Consider the following 16,385-nt stretch of genomic DNA (forward strand, 5'->3'; position numbering starts at 1 on the left):
GAAACGATACATAAGTAAACACTAAAGAATACTGAGGAGGATGGTGAGGCCGGTCACTGTCAATTAGAAATGTGCAGCTCCATGGCCAGAGATGCCTGCAGCGAGAACAAAACACAAACTACAGAAGAGACACACAAAGTTTGTGACATGCAGCAATATGCACAGAAATGTATATATAGAGAAAGAGGAGAATAGAGGAGATGTTCTTAGTGCATCATAGAAAGTGAAGAAAGAGCTTTATATGTGAAGAAAAAGATGTTAGACTCAATTCTGGATTTTGCAGGGAGCCAATGAAAAGAAGCAAATACAGGAGAAATATGATCTCTCTTACGTGTTCCTGTCAGAACTCTGGCTGCAGCATTTTGTATCAGCTGGAGGTTTTTAAGAGAATTATTGGAACATCCTGATAAAAAGGAATTACAATAGTCCAGCTGAGAAGTTACAAATGCATGGATGAGTTTCTCAGCATCACTCCGAAAAAGGATGTTCCTGATTTTGACAATATTACGTAGACCTAAGAATGCTGTCCTATAGACTTGTTTAACTGTGTGTTGAATGACATATCCTGATCAACAAAAACTCCAAGGTTCCTCACAGTAGGATTGGAGACAAAGACAATGCCATCTAGAGTAACTATCTGGTTAGACAGTGTGTTTCTAATGTGTTTTGGGCCAAATACAAAAACCTCAGTTTTGTCTGAATTTAGAATTTAAAAAAATTACGTCATCCATGTCTTCACAACTTTGCAACATACTTGGAGCTTGAATAACTGATCTGTTTCACCTGGTGCCATAGAATAATAAAGCTCAGTGTTATATACATAGCACCACTCCAGTATAGAGGTGAGTCCAGATGAGGCTATCAGAAGATCCATTTAAGTACAGGCTAATAAGGTCATCAGTAATTCTCTCCAAATGGGCCTGACACCTTAAAATAAAAACACCTGAGTACTAAACTGTGGACATGTATGGGACTTGCTAATTAAGCAGTATTTTCAAGCAAGTTTACAGTTTAAACATAATTTTGAAAGTAGAGTTTAATTGTTTATTATTCAACTCAGTGTCATTAGAGTTAAGGTATGTGGATCCTATAAAGTACTAACCACTAGGTGGCACGATTAAGCAATTAGCCATTTCATTATAGAAAGATAAGTCAGTTGTGTTGACAGAATTTCCAACTGGGTTTGACTTACATAGTTTTGATAACAATTAGCACTGTCAAAATGGATTAATGGATGCAGATTAATCCATCATCATGATTAATGTGATTAAAATTTTTTAATGCAATTAACCCATATGCAGTGCAGAATGACTCAACATTCATGAAATGTCTCTGGCAATGCATTTCGAGCAGTTTGGACAAATATAATAACAGCAAAAATAGCTCATAAGAGTTTACTGATAATTTAAGAGCTGATATCTAGACATTTTCCATGCTTTCCCGATCATAACCAAAATCACTTAAGTTCTGACATCAATAGCTATGGTATTGTACTGCCAAAAACAGTGCTTTCAGGCATTCCATGTTTTCTTTTCTGTCTGCTTTAGTCACATGATACATACAGGAGTTAATACTTGATTGCATAACCATTGTTTCTGATGGCTGCAGCCATGCGTCTTGGCACGCTCTCCACCACCTTCTGACATTGTTCTGCTGTCACAGCAGCCCATTCCTGTTGCACAAATTCAAACAAATTTGCTTTGTTTTTGGGCTTGTGGTTCTCCATTTTGCATTTTCAACAGATTTTCAATTGAATTTAGATCTGGTGATTGAGAAGGCCAAGGCATGGTTCCAATGTTCTGGTTCTCCATCCAGGCATTAACTGTGGATTTTCTTGTTGGAAAATTCAGTCATTGGAGGCAGGAAAGGGTTTTATGATGGAAGAAGACTGTTTTCAAGAGTAGCCCTGTACATGACCTGATTCATTTGCCCTTCACACAATTGCATTTGCCCTTCACACAATTGCATTTGCCCTGTTCCACCCATACTGAAACAACCCCAGATGGTCAGTGATCTACCCCCATGTTTTACTGTAGGGGCAAGACAGTCTATTTTGTAGGCTTCTCCAGGCTTCCTCCTAACCAGCAAGTTGGCTGGAGTGGGTATCAACTGGAAACTGGATTCATCACTAAAGAGAACCTTAGCCCAATCATCAACAATCCAATCCTTGTGATCCCCAGCAAAGAGCAACCGGGCTTTCCTCTGCCTTTCATTGATGAAGGGCTTCTTCCATGCCCTGTGTGACTTCAGACCAGCTTCAAGAAGTTGGTTTCGAACTGTCCTTGCCAAACAAGTCACATGACCTTAACACTTACCTGTAGCGTTTCGCTCCATTATGGAGGTTAATGTTGTTAACAGCAGCGTCGGGAAGCAGCAGAGAGTCCTCAGCTGTCAGTCAGTGTGACCAGTCAATGCTCTTTCCCTCCGAGAATCTTTCTTTTCGTCTCTGGCTCCAAAAATCTAAGATGTCAATGATGAGAAAATTTGTATAATCACAACAACTACACATCTGTGGTGTCCACAGTTGTCTGTGTACGGGTCCACAAAGGAGTGTAATCTGTGCTTTAGAGTAACACAATGAAAATAAGAATCAGGGTAAGAAATCAGAAATCAGAAACAGTTGTACTGCTAAGTAGGTTTTCACACATGAGGAATTTGATCTAGTGTTTTAGTGCATAGCAATAAACTGATATACATAGATTTTTTTAAAAAGTTTTGCAAATCACAGGATAGTAAGTGTTACAAGTCAGATTAGCAGCAATTAGAGTGACAATTGCCTAAAATGTGTTCAAGCAGATTCAATATGCCCTAAATGCATGAGTCACAACAGGCTCTGATAACTTTTTGTTGAACTCTAGCACTCTTAAAGTCCTTCTTTGGTAATTTGTTTAAGCTCAAAACAGTCATATCTGTGTATCAAGCTCCAATATTTATGCAGGGTTTTTTTCCCCCATGAAAATCCTCCTTTCATCATTCCCTGCCTACATCTCTACCCACAACTTCCCACTCATAGTAGCTGAGCTTACAAGTGACTCTGCCCAGACTTCTTCGGGAAAGAGTTAATGTGTCTAAGTAGTAGTAGTAATTTCTGAATAAGTTCTGACATAGCAGACATTTAATTCACAAAACTGAACAGCTGATTCTGCCTCTAAAAGACTCTAGACAGCATTAAAAGTGGCCTATAGCACTAATTACAAACTAAAAAAGCAATTACTCAGACTTTTTCCATTTTTTCTTTGCAGCAGGCCACTTTTTTTATTTATTCCTTCTTCTAGTTTTTTTTGGCACTTGGCTGACGATGGGATTTCTATTCTCTTTCTCAAAGCCATGTTTTTCTTTATTTTTTAAGTGACGTTCCAAAAGTTTGTTCAAAAATTATTCACACAAGTTGGAAGCAGACTTATGAAATGTGTCAATCTGTGTTTTTCAAACTGCCATTGGTACACTGCAGTTCAAAGGTGGAACTCCTCAGCTGTTTTGTTCCCTGCTTACTCACACTGTGTACATAATTAGGGCCCAAGATCCCAATAGTCTGAAGGCCACAACACTAAAATCATTTACATGCACAATGAAAATTAATTGTATTGTTCCAGTGGCACTTGTCAAAGACAAGGATGTAATTGACAGCAAGTTAACAGCTGCTTTTTGTAACTGATGTGTTGGAACCAGACAAAACTGGCAGTAAGAGAATCTTTGAGTGACTCTGACGAGAACCAAATTGTGACGTCTAGACGACTGGGTCAGAGCATCTTCAAAATGCAGGTCTTGTGTTTGCTGTAACAGGGTAATGGAAGCCCCATAGAGTGGCTGCTACAGCAAAAACTAGAAGATTGTGATGCTGCTTTGACAGAATGTGACTGAACACACAGAACATTGCTGCTCGCTGCATATGAAGCTGTGTAGCTGCAAACCAGTCAGCGTGTCCAGTCTGACCTCTGCCCACATGTCAAAGTACCGACAAGGGGCAAATGAGTATCAGAACTAGACTTTGAAGTAATGGAAGAAGGGTGCTTGTATGTCATTTACCAGCGGAAGAGCTGGAAGCAGGATGCACTGTGAGCTGGTGCTTTGCTGCAGACCACATGCACACTAGTGCTGTCAGTTTTAATATATCAGAAAATGAACTTTGAAATACCAGTAGTCTGAGAAGGACCATTCAAGGCAGTGTTGTGCCTGGCTATAGTGTTCTTATAGTCATATTTCAAAGACTCACACTGGTCACTTGTGTTCATGAGGCAAAGCAGTTTCTCAGGTCTTTGGTTTACAAGCCTGCAGAATGTGAGTTAGGAATGGCTTGGTGAGTTCTTCTCTGCACATTTCTCAATAGATGCATCTGTTGCTCAACTGCACTCCTCTGTGGCCTCAGTCCATTGTCTTAATGCAAGGAAAAAAATCCACATTTTTACCTCTTTTTCAGCGTGCTGCATTTTCACATTTTCAGTTACATATATAGATTCTCATGATGTTTGCACTAGGTAAAAACAGGGCACTGGTTCAGTTCAGTGACTGCATTTTTCTTCTTTGCTAGACATTCTTCATACTGCATGACAGAATCATTGAGCAACACAAAGAATGCTGAGTTCACAATTGGAACTTTTGTTGCTTAAGTTTATGTAGCACAGAGATTCACCTGATACGACACTGCCAGACACTGCAGCAGCACAAACCAGCACCTTTTCTTCAGTTTAGGGTCTGACTGGGGTTTACATTAGTCCATGTGGGCTTTTATCAGATACTAGATAGGTTTAAGACTAGCAAGGAACCAGCCTTCACCAACAGCTATCTACTGATGTGCCGACATTTGGCAGGATTAATGGAAAGAAGACAGAGACCACCATCTAAAGAATTTGAATCCATGGGTTTTATTAAGTGTATTATTAGGTATTTCAAACAGTGTTCAGTCAATGTGCAATATTATTCATGGAACATGGGTACTTCCTACAGAAGGATTCAGAGGCCATGAAGTCAGTTTGGGTTTGAATGGGAGAGCTGGACAGTTCACACAGAGAGCTCTGAGCTGACCAATATTTCTCAGTTCCATTAGTCTGGTAACAAAGAAGGGAAAACCTCAGTTTAAACAGAAGTCTCACATTGTCAACTGTCACCACTTAACCTTTAAAATCTTAAGACTGATTTGGTTGCCAAGGAGACTGTTGTAATAACTTCTGGACAGGTGTGGAAGTATTGATAGGGAACATCCAAACTGAAGTGCAGTGACCGAATGTGGCACAGGTTCATCATTGACATGAGACCAACACTGTTGCAGTGACCCAGCATGTCTTCTGGCAGTCATCCTGGATATATTCAGTTTATGGGCAACAACATATGAGTTTATAACAAAATGCTGATCTCTGTTTCTGTGCGCTTAATGTATGTGAATGGAACAGTCACTGATTGAACTTGTCATATCTGTTTATCAGTTATTTATCATCTGTCTGCTTGAATTACACTTTTTTTTCATTCTTTAGCTTTGAATCTTGTGCATTTTCATTTTGTGTAGACATCCTTGTTTTAAAATCTCACTTTGTCCAGTGCTTTGGTTTGTGACTAAACACCTGCAAAGCAAGTGATGATCTCACTAAATTCAGCTGGACTTGTGTTTTTGTATTAGTTACCAGATTTTGGCATGCTAATGCACATAACTGCTCCTCTTTCTGTCAGTATTGTCATGGTTGGCATGGTACTACCTTGACACTGGCATATAGCTCAAAGCACTGTCAAAGTCCAGGTAAAGACACACAGCCATAGTGTGACTGTAGACTTTTGCCTGCAAGTGATTCAAAATGTACAATGATGCAAAAAATTGAAGATAAGCAAATGTAACGGTTAAAAACCCATTTCTAAAATTACACTGCTTAAAAAAAAAAACTCCTAAAAAGTTTTAAGTTCTCCCTAAAAATTAAATGGGAAACTAAAGCACTTAATAGGGAAGAGTGTGTCTGTCTGGACCTCACCAGCCATCTCCTTGAATCTGAACATAACTGATGGCTTTACACTAAGCAGCAAGCAGTAGTATGTTTTAACCGCTTGGCTGAATGAACCCACACAGCTAGTTAGCTAAACTAGCTACCAAAGATCCACTCTTAGGCTCACCTCTGTTCCGCTTAGTTTCATTACTTACTATCATCTCTTAAAAAAAAACTAATTTGCCGCATCACGCTGCCCAAAAACATCTCATTTAAAAAATAAAAGAAAGCCTTAAAGCTTCTAGTTAAAGGCTTTCTCTGCACATAGGACACAGTCTAAACATCAGGCTTTTTCCATCTTTCAGCTCCAGCACTGGTGCACAAACATCGCATGGCCTTACCAGACACACAATCACACGTGGAGTTTTGTTTCATCTCTTAGCTCTATAATCTGACATCTTTTACATTCAGTCATAGCAGAGGCCAGGATACATCAGGATCTAATCACAGTCATACTTTTCTAAACCTCTACCAGCTGAGGTGAATTTCTACGCTACAGTCTCATCACTTGGTAAAAGCTTGGCTTGTGAAAATCCCAAATATTTTTCTGTCATGTCAAGTTTGTTATTTCCCAGACTTTTCATGCTATGTATGCAGTCTCTCACAAGGCAGTTTGCTGAAGTAACAATTATGTACGTGTGGATTCTTCTCTTGTATGTAGGACTCGATCTCTCTTATCATTAATTAAGTAACAAAATATGGCAGCAAGTAATGATGAAAACACATTATACTATAATGTAAGCTGCTGTAGTTAGATATATTTTACCATTACACCCAAATAGAATTTTCAGAGTTCAGGAAATCATAAAGAAACTAATAATATTTTATCAGCAACACAGATTTTGGGCAGATGAATAATAATAATAATAATAATAATAATAATAATAATAATAATAATAATAATAATAATTGTTATTTTTACTGTGTTGGGGGATTTTATGCTTCAAAACCTGAAGTATGAAATCCATGCAAATCTCTGATTAAAGGTTGGCAAATGTGGAAAACATACTAAAACGTGATACAGGAGCTTTATTTTGTCGTGTTCTAAACAAAATATTTGTCATCTACAGATTACTAGCAAAATGTGAAAACTCTGTATTTTAACAACCATGTGATCGTCCTTTTTTTGGGAAACACTCTATTTTTCTTGCTAATTCAGTAGCAGAAAACTTGATAGTTTGATTTTTTTTCCCCCAGTACAAATGAAAAAATCAGTACGGCAAATGTATTGTTTAGTCCAGGCTACCACAGCTAGCTTCAGTTTCACTTCTTGTGTGGGCTCCTCATCTTAAGAGAAGGCCACTTAGAACAGTGAAGTTACTTCAGTAATATATAAAAAGCTTACTTCTACTATAATGTTATTAAACTGATCTAATACACAAGAGAATAATATCTGTTGGAGCCTTTATTAACTAACAGTTGGCTCTGATAGATTCCAGAATGGAGCTCCACATGGTTGAGATTGTGATGCGATTGCACAGCTCTTGTAATTGTATTTATGTGTAATCTGTGTCACTGTTAGACTTGTTCTGCATCATTACAGTTTCACTGTCTACAGGCCACAGTGGTTGCTTTTGTATTTTTTTTTTCAGCCACGGTCAGATGGACGTGTTATGGTTGTGTTTGAGTAATCCAGACCTGCCTGTCACTATGTCAGAATGAACCGAAAATAAACAGCCAGCTGAAGTAGAAGACATAAACTAAGACTATGAAACTACCTAGAATTAGTTTCAGAGGTGTAAACTGAAGTTTACATGTACAAACTACAGATTTTTGTTTAAATATATTAAAAAGTCTCATTTTTCTCATTAGTGGAACAATTGAAATTGGACGTAGTGATATAGTTTCACAATTTTTTTAATGCCTGGGCAAATTTTGACTGCCGCTCATGATCTGATTTAGCAATTTTTGTCATGTATCTCTACTTTTGCTGCCATGGTGAAGTTTAAATTTAAAAAATGAAAAACAACTCCTGTCTCTCTTACTCTTTTGCAGATGCATCCACACACCTTTGTATTTGGACTACAGATTCTTTTCAAATATTAATTCTTAGATTTCAAAAGTCATTGTTATTCTGATGTCCCATTTGAGTTCTGTTTTGTTTCTATTGCAGTTTAAAAAACTAAATAAATGTATTGACTATGAAATAAATGACACGATATTTGCTAGGTTTGAAGTAATAATGACTTATTGTAAATAAGCATTTTTTCCTCCCTTGTACTGAAAAAAGAAATTAAATGGTTGTACATTGTGTAGAAAAGCAAACAAAAAGCCATGAATATTGTGAAGCTTGTCATTTCGTTTTGTGATCACTGTGTATTATTGTGTAACAAATGTGCAAAATGTTTGGGATTCTTCCCCCCCCCCCCCTCTGCTTCTTAAAGCAGTCTCGCTGGATGCATTGGCTTTAATTTTGGACTAGTTAACGTTTGCAGAGGAGTGATGACTGGTTCAGAGTGATCGAATCTGCAGGTCTGAAACACATTTGTCTACTGTTGAATTTTTGCAGCTTGAAATAACTTTGTTCCTTACAGAATTGTTTCCTGAACAAGTTCTAGATTAAAGCACTTTGAATGTTTGGATTAGATGAACCCTCCTTAACTGATTGATTCAGAGTCAAACTGACGCCTTGGAGTGTTTGGATGTTCGCTGCAAGTCATTACCGCCGACCACTTTCTTATGTCCACATATTCAAGCAGCCAATGACTTTCTACGGCCACTGAAAGTTGCTCTGCTGCGCTGTACATGCTAAATTGATTGTGATGTAAGATACAATAACAAGTCATTTCCAAATCAATGATTTCTAGAGTTCCAGTGTTAATAAATAATCAACAAACACACGGGACAGATTCTTCAACAGAAAAATCTAACAAGGACACTGATTCTGGAAAGTCATCTGGTGGTACTGTAAGCAGCACAAAGGATGGAAATTGATTCCTAAAACATACAAAAAAAATCATTGACTTGATGAATGGACAGTGACAAATGGTCAGTAATCATGATTGGTAATTAGTGGCTTAAACACAGAAAATCATTGACAGAATCCAAACTAAAGTTTCAAGAGGATTCTAGCTTTTTAGCATTGTTTACATGCTATTTCTATTTTGTTTTCTTTCCTCACTAAGAAATATGTAATTCTAGGGGTAACACTATTGTGTTTTTGGCATAAAATAGTCTACTGAATATAACCGCGTATGTCAGACTTTGCCAATAAGCTCTCACAGTAGGTGTTTCCTGGTCCGACCTGCTTCACCTGTGAAGGGTTCGCTCTGAATCAGTGATCACTTTTTCTGCCAACACCAGCATACAACATGTATGGTCCTGTACTGTTTGGCTTTATATTCTATTAGTTGTTGTTGCTAATGCAGGGAAAGATTTAAGTGCAAAATCAGTTATATCAATTTTCATGTAGAAGCATTTTGCATAGTGTTGACAACATTGAAATAAACATCCTGGGAATCAAAAACAAATGATGATGCTGACCAGAGACTATTTGAGTCATTTTAGTTTTGCTTACATCAATCCTGACCTTTTGCACATACTTGATATTTAATGGTCTTCAAAAAAGTAGAAGAAAATAATGCTGTTTGAATACTGCCAGTTGATTGACAATTATGCATTGATTGAAAAAATAAGCTAATTTTGGAGGAAATAACTTTGTAATATTTATCTCTTGCAAGCTATGTTTAATAAAGGTTGAAACAATTTGCTTTGAAGTGTGACATTATTAACCTTTTCATAATCGAGTTGAAGATAGACTCTGTTGTGTCAAGAACATTGGACAGCGTTTGAAATTCAGTTCAGTTCAAATCAGTTTTATTTCTACAGCACAAAGCCACATTATAAGTCAGCTCAGGGGATGCACGGTGTTACAGTGGTTAGCACTGTTATGTCACAGCTAAAAGGTCCTGGGTTCTAATGTGGCCTGGAATCTTTCTGCATGGAGTTTGCATGTTCTTCCTGTTCATGCGTGGGTTTTCTCCGGGTACTCCGGCTTCCTCCCACAGCCCAAAGACATGCTGAGGTTAATTGGTGATTCTAAAATGTGATTGATTGTCAGTCTCTATATGTGGACCTGTGAGGGTGTTTTTTCTACTGAACAATCAAAATCAAGTAATACTTCAGAAAGATACTACTAAAAAATAGAAGGTCCATAGTAGAAACTGACCACGACAAAAATAAATACACCTGCAATCAGTGAAACTAAACTGAGTCCACCTGTGAGTTCCAGTCAGCCTAATTGTTTAAATATGGCTCTAAAATGAGCTGTGAACAGCAGAACTTTCTTAGTTTTGGACCTGTGGGCCATGTCTATCTAAATGTTTGCATCATGGCTCTGCATGGAAAAAGAATTCAGAGGAACTACTAAATCAGTTTGTGACATTTCACAGAGGTGCAAAAAGGACACAGGTAGATCAGTGACCAAAAAAGTCTATTTTAACACAGCTGCAGCAATAATCAGGAGGTACAGAACAAACTACAGTACCCACTCAATGGCAATCATATGGAATTGTTAGGTTTCTATTTAAAATTGTGCAAGGTCTTCACCTCATAATGTGAAATGCCCTGAGATGACGTATTGTAAAACAGCCGTTATATAAATAAAATCGAATTGAACTGAATAATCAGAGCTACAGTGGCCGTCCTCCTAAAACAGTGTTACAGACACTACAGTTTTAGCAGAACACACAGTTTAGCTCTGAAAAACGATGGTCTTTTAGACTTAGCACAGGGATTACAAATGGAAACTAGAGTTAGAGTACAGGGAAAAGAGAAACGATACATAAGTAAACACTAAAGAATACTGAGGAGGATGGTGAGGCCGGTCACTGTCAATTAGAAATGTGCAGCTCCATGGCCAGAGATGCCTGCAGCGAGAACAAAACACAAACTACAGAAGAGACACACAAAGTTTGTGACATGCAGCAATATGCACAGAAATGTATATATAGAGAAAGAGGAGAATAGAGGAGATGTTCTTAGTGCATCATAGAAAGTGAAGAAAGAGCTTTATATGTGAAGAAAAAGATGTTAGACTCAATTCTGGATTTTGCAGGGAGCCAATGAAAAGAAGCAAATACAGGAGAAATATGATCTCTCTTACGTGTTCCTGTCAGAACTCTGGCTGCAGCATTTTGTATCAGCTGGAGGTTTTTAAGAGAATTATTGGAACATCCTGATAAAAAGGAATTACAATAGTCCAGCTGAGAAGTTACAAATGCATGGATGAGTTTCTCAGCATCACTCCGAAAAAGGATGTTCCTGATTTTGACAATATTACGTAGACCTAAGAATGCTGTCCTATAGACTTGTTTAACTGTGTGTTGAATGACATATCCTGATCAACAAAAACTCCAAGGTTCCTCACAGTAGGATTGGAGACAAAGACAATGCCATCTAGAGTAACTATCTGGTTAGACAGTGTGTTTCTAATGTGTTTTGGGCCAAATACAAAAACCTCAGTTTTGTCTGAATTTAGAATTTAAAAAAATTACGTCATCCATGTCTTCACAACTTTGCAACATACTTGGAGCTTGAATAACTGATCTGTTTCACCTGGTGCCATAGAATAATAAAGCTCAGTGTTATATACATAGCACCACTCCAGTATAGAGGTGAGTCCAGATGAGGCTATCAGAAGATCCATTTAAGTACAGGCTAATAAGGTCATCAGTAATTCTCTCCAAATGGGCCTGACACCTTAAAATAAAAACACCTGAGTACTAAACTGTGGACATGTATGGGACTTGCTAATTAAGCAGTATTTTCAAGCAAGTTTACAGTTTAAACATAATTTTGAAAGTAGAGTTTAATTGTTTATTATTCAACTCAGTGTCATTAGAGTTAAGGTATGTGGATCCTATAAAGTACTAACCACTAGGTGGCACGATTAAGCAATTAGCCATTTCATTATAGAAAGATAAGTCAGTTGTGTTGACAGAATTTCCAACTGGGTTTGACTTACATAGTTTTGATAACAATTAGCACTGTCAAAATGGATTAATGGATGCAGATTAATCCATCATCATGATTAATGTGATTAAAATTTTTTAATGCAATTAACCCATATGCAGTGCAGAATGACTCAACATTCATGAAATGTCTCTGGCAATGCATTTCGAGCAGTTTGGACAAATATAATAACAGCAAAAATAGCTCATAAGAGTTTACTGATAATTTAAGAGCTGATATCTAGACATTTTCCATGCTTTCCCGATCATAACCAAAATCACTTAAGTTCTGACATCAATAGCTATGGTATTGTACTGCCAAAAACAGTGCTTTCAGGCATTCCATGTTTTCTTTTCTGTCTGCTTTAGTCACATGATACATACAGGAGTTAATACTTGATTGCATAACCATTGTTTCTGATGGCTGCAGCCATGCGTCTTGGCACGCTCTCCACCACCTTCTGACATTGTTCTGCTGTCACAGCAGCCCATTCCTGTTGCACAAATTCAAACAAATTTGCTTTGTTTTTGGGCTTGTGGTTCTCCATTTTGCATTTTCAACAGATTTTCAATTGAATTTAGATCTGGTGATTGAGAAGGCCAAGGCATGGTTCCAATGTTCTGGTTCTCCATCCAGGCATTAACTGTGGATTTTCTTGTTGGAAAATTCAGTCATTGGAGGCAGGAAAGGGTTTTATGATGGAAGAAGACTGTTTTCAAGAGTAGCCCTGTACATGACCTGATTCATTTGCCCTTCACACAATTGCATTTGCCCTTCACACAATTGCATTTGCCCTGTTCCACCCATACTGAAACAACCCCAGATGGTCAGTGATCTACCCCCATGTTTTACTGTAGGGGCAAGACAGTCTATTTTGTAGGCTTCTCCAGGCTTCCTCCTAACCAGCAAGTTGGCTGGAGTGGGTATCAACTGAAAACTGGATTCATCACTAAAGAGAACCTTAGCCCAATCATCAACAATCCAATCCTTGTGATCCCCAGCAAAGAGCAACCGGGCTTTCCTCTGCCTTTCATTGATGAAGGGCTTCTTCCATGCCCTGTGTGACTTCAGACCAGCTTCAAGAAGTTGGTTTCGAACTGTCCTTGCCAAACAAGTCACATGACCTTAACACTTACCTGTAGCGTTTCGCTCCATTATGGAGGTTAATGTTGTTAACAGCAGCGTCGGGAAGCAGCAGAGAGTCCTCAGCTGTCAGTCAGTGTGACCAGTCAATGCTCTTTCCCTCCGAGAATCTTTCTTTTCGTCTCTGGCTCCAAAAATCTAAGATGTCAATGATGAGAAAATTTGTATAATCACAACAACTACACATCTGTGGTGTCCACAGTTGTCTGTGTACGGGTCCACAAAGGAGTGTAATCTGTGCTTTAGAGTAACACAATGAAAATAAGAATCAGGGTAAGAAATCAGAAATCAGAAACAGTTGTACTGCTAAGTAGGTTTTCACACATGAGGAATTTGATCTAGTGTTTTAGTGCATAGCAATAAACTGATATACATAGATTTTTTTAAAAAGTTTTGCAAATCACAGGATAGTAAGTGTTACAAGTCAGATTAGCAGCAATTAGAGTGACAATTGCCTAAAATGTGTTCAAGCAGATTCAATATGCCCTAAATGCATGAGTCACAACAGGCTCTGATAACTTTTTGTTGAACTCTAGCACTCTTAAAGTCCTTCTTTGGTAATTTGTTTAAGCTCAAAACAGTCATATCTGTGTATCAAGCTCCAATATTTATGCAGGGTTTTTTTCCCCCATGAAAATCCTCCTTTCATCATTCCCTGCCTACATCTCTACCCACAACTTCCCACTCATAGTAGCTGAGCTTACAAGTGACTCTGCCCAGACTTCTTCGGGAAAGAGTTAATGTGTCTAAGTAGTAGTAGTAATTTCTGAATAAGTTCTGACATAGCAGACATTTAATTCACAAAACTGAACAGCTGATTCTGCCTCTAAAAGACTCTAGACAGCATTAAAAGTGGCCTATAGCACTAATTACAAACTAAAAAAGCAATTACTCAGACTTTTTCCATTTTTTCTTTGCAGCAGGCCACTTTTTTTATTTATTCCTTCTTCTAGTTTTTTTTGGCACTTGGCTGACGATGGGATTTCTATTCTCTTTCTCAAAGCCATGTTTTTCTTTATTTTTTAAGTGACGTTCCAAAAGTTTGTTCAAAAATTATTCACACAAGTTGGAAGCAGACTTATGAAATGTGTCAATCTGTGTTTTTCAAACTGCCATTGGTACACTGCAGTTCAAAGGTGGAACTCCTCAGCTGTTTTGTTCCCTGCTTACTCACACTGTGTACATAATTAGGGCCCAAGATCCCAATAGTCTGAAGGCCACAACACTAAAATCATTTACATGCACAATGAAAATTAATTGTATTGTTCCAGTGGCACTTGTCAAAGACAAGGATGTAATTGACAGCAAGTTAACAGCTGCTTTTTGTAACTGATGTGTTGGAACCAGACAAAACTGGCAGTAAGAGAATCTTTGAGTGACTCTGACGAGAACCAAATTGTGACGTCTAGACGACTGGGTCAGAGCATCTTCAAAATGCAGGTCTTGTGTTTGCTGTAACAGGGTAATGGAAGCCCCATAGAGTGGCTGCTACAGCAAAAACTAGAAGATTGTGATGCTGCTTTGACAGAATGTGACTGAACACACAGAACATTGCTGCTCGCTGCATATGAAGCTGTGTAGCTGCAAACCAGTCAGCGTGTCCAGTCTGACCTCTGCCCACATGTCAAAGTACCGACAAGGGGCAAATGAGTATCAGAACTAGACTTTGAAGTAATGGAAGAAGGGTGCTTGTATGTCATTTACCAGCGGAAGAGCTGGAAGCAGGATGCACTGTGAGCTGGTGCTTTGCTGCAGACCACATGCACACTAGTGCTGTCAGTTTTAATATATCAGAAAATGAACTTTGAAATACCAGTAGTCTGAGAAGGACCATTCAAGGCAGTGTTGTGCCTGGCTATAGTGTTCTTATAGTCATATTTCAAAGACTCACACTGGTCACTTGTGTTCTCTGGTCACATGTTGATATGATTCTCTTGAATGAGTTCAAATCTGGGCTGCACAGTGGCTTGGTGGTTAGCACTTGCCTTTCAGCTACAAGATCCCCAGTTCACATCCATGGCCTTCCCAGGATCTTTCTGCATGGAGTTTGCATGTTCTCCCTGCGTATTTGTGGGTTTTCTCCGGGTACTCCGGCCTCCTCTCACAGTCCAAAAATATGCTGAGGTTAATTGGTAGCTCTAAACTGTCTGTGGGTGTGAATGTGAGTGTGATTGTTTGTCTGTATATGTAGCCCTGTAATAGACTGGTGACCTGTCCAAGGTGTCCCCTGCTTTCACCGTAAGTCAGCTGGGATAGACTTCAGCCCCCCTGCAACCCGAATGAGGATTAAGTGGTCTAGAGATAATGGATAGAAGTTCTGGCGCATTTCCACATTGATGGAATGAGCTCCCTTTTGCAACTTAAAAAACAAAACTGTTAAATATTATCAGATCACAATTCCTTGAGGGCTTTGAATTGCACATCACTATTTATTTATTTAACACTGCATTTAGCAGCTTAGAAATTTTCACAATGTAAAACTCTAGCTATTCTTATGTAAATGGTGACTATTGCTAATAAATAGTGGAGTGACTGGTACAATGTCGAAATCAGACAGAGGTCTTTCCGTCCACGAGGTGAAACTTGTTTTGCAGCTGGTTTGCTGAAGGTGCCGCCAGACATTCCACATTCTCACAGTGTTCACTCTTCCCTCTCTCTCTGGCTTGTTTCCTCTGAACTTACAACTCTGTGCACAGCCTGTGCTCATCAGGACAAACATCTGCTAGCGTCCCTCATACCTGGTGTTCAGATTAAGTTAATTAAAGTGACTGAGGTGACTATTTGATGATCAGAGCTCCTTCACAGATGATTGAGCTCTCTGTCGATTGTTACTTTACTGTTGAGTATGCAAAGAAATAGGAAAGATTGAAATTTATAGAGGCAGGTGTGGTGCAGACCATCTCTTTGAAGAAATAACATTGAAATGTGAACATTACTTCATCAGCAGTGACGCTCTGTCTGGAGATCATGCAGCAGTACTATAAAAAAAACAAAAGAAACCCCAGACTTCCTTCAGTGGAGGCTGCCATGCCCCGACTGCATGCCCCATGCATGAACAAGGCCTTTAACCAATCACAGAAGATTTGGCAGTAGACCTAAGCCAATCAGTGCTCAGTGCTTTTCAGGAGACGGAGTTTGTTTTCCTAGAAGTTTGTATCAGCGGAAAGAAAGAGAACTTGGGAAACCTGTCATCTTCTGAGCAGCAGAGATGTTGTGAACAATTGAAACTTATTTTATTTTCCCGTGTGTGTTTTCCCTACATAGTTCTTTCATCACTTGTTCTTTACGCCTGTCAGTTACAACTCAAGTGATGAGCATCATAAA

The sequence above is a fragment of the Amphiprion ocellaris genome, chromosome 15 (assembly GCF_022539595.1).
Source record: "Amphiprion ocellaris isolate individual 3 ecotype Okinawa chromosome 15, ASM2253959v1, whole genome shotgun sequence".
NCBI classification, from domain to species: Eukaryota; Metazoa; Chordata; class Actinopteri; family Pomacentridae; genus Amphiprion; species Amphiprion ocellaris.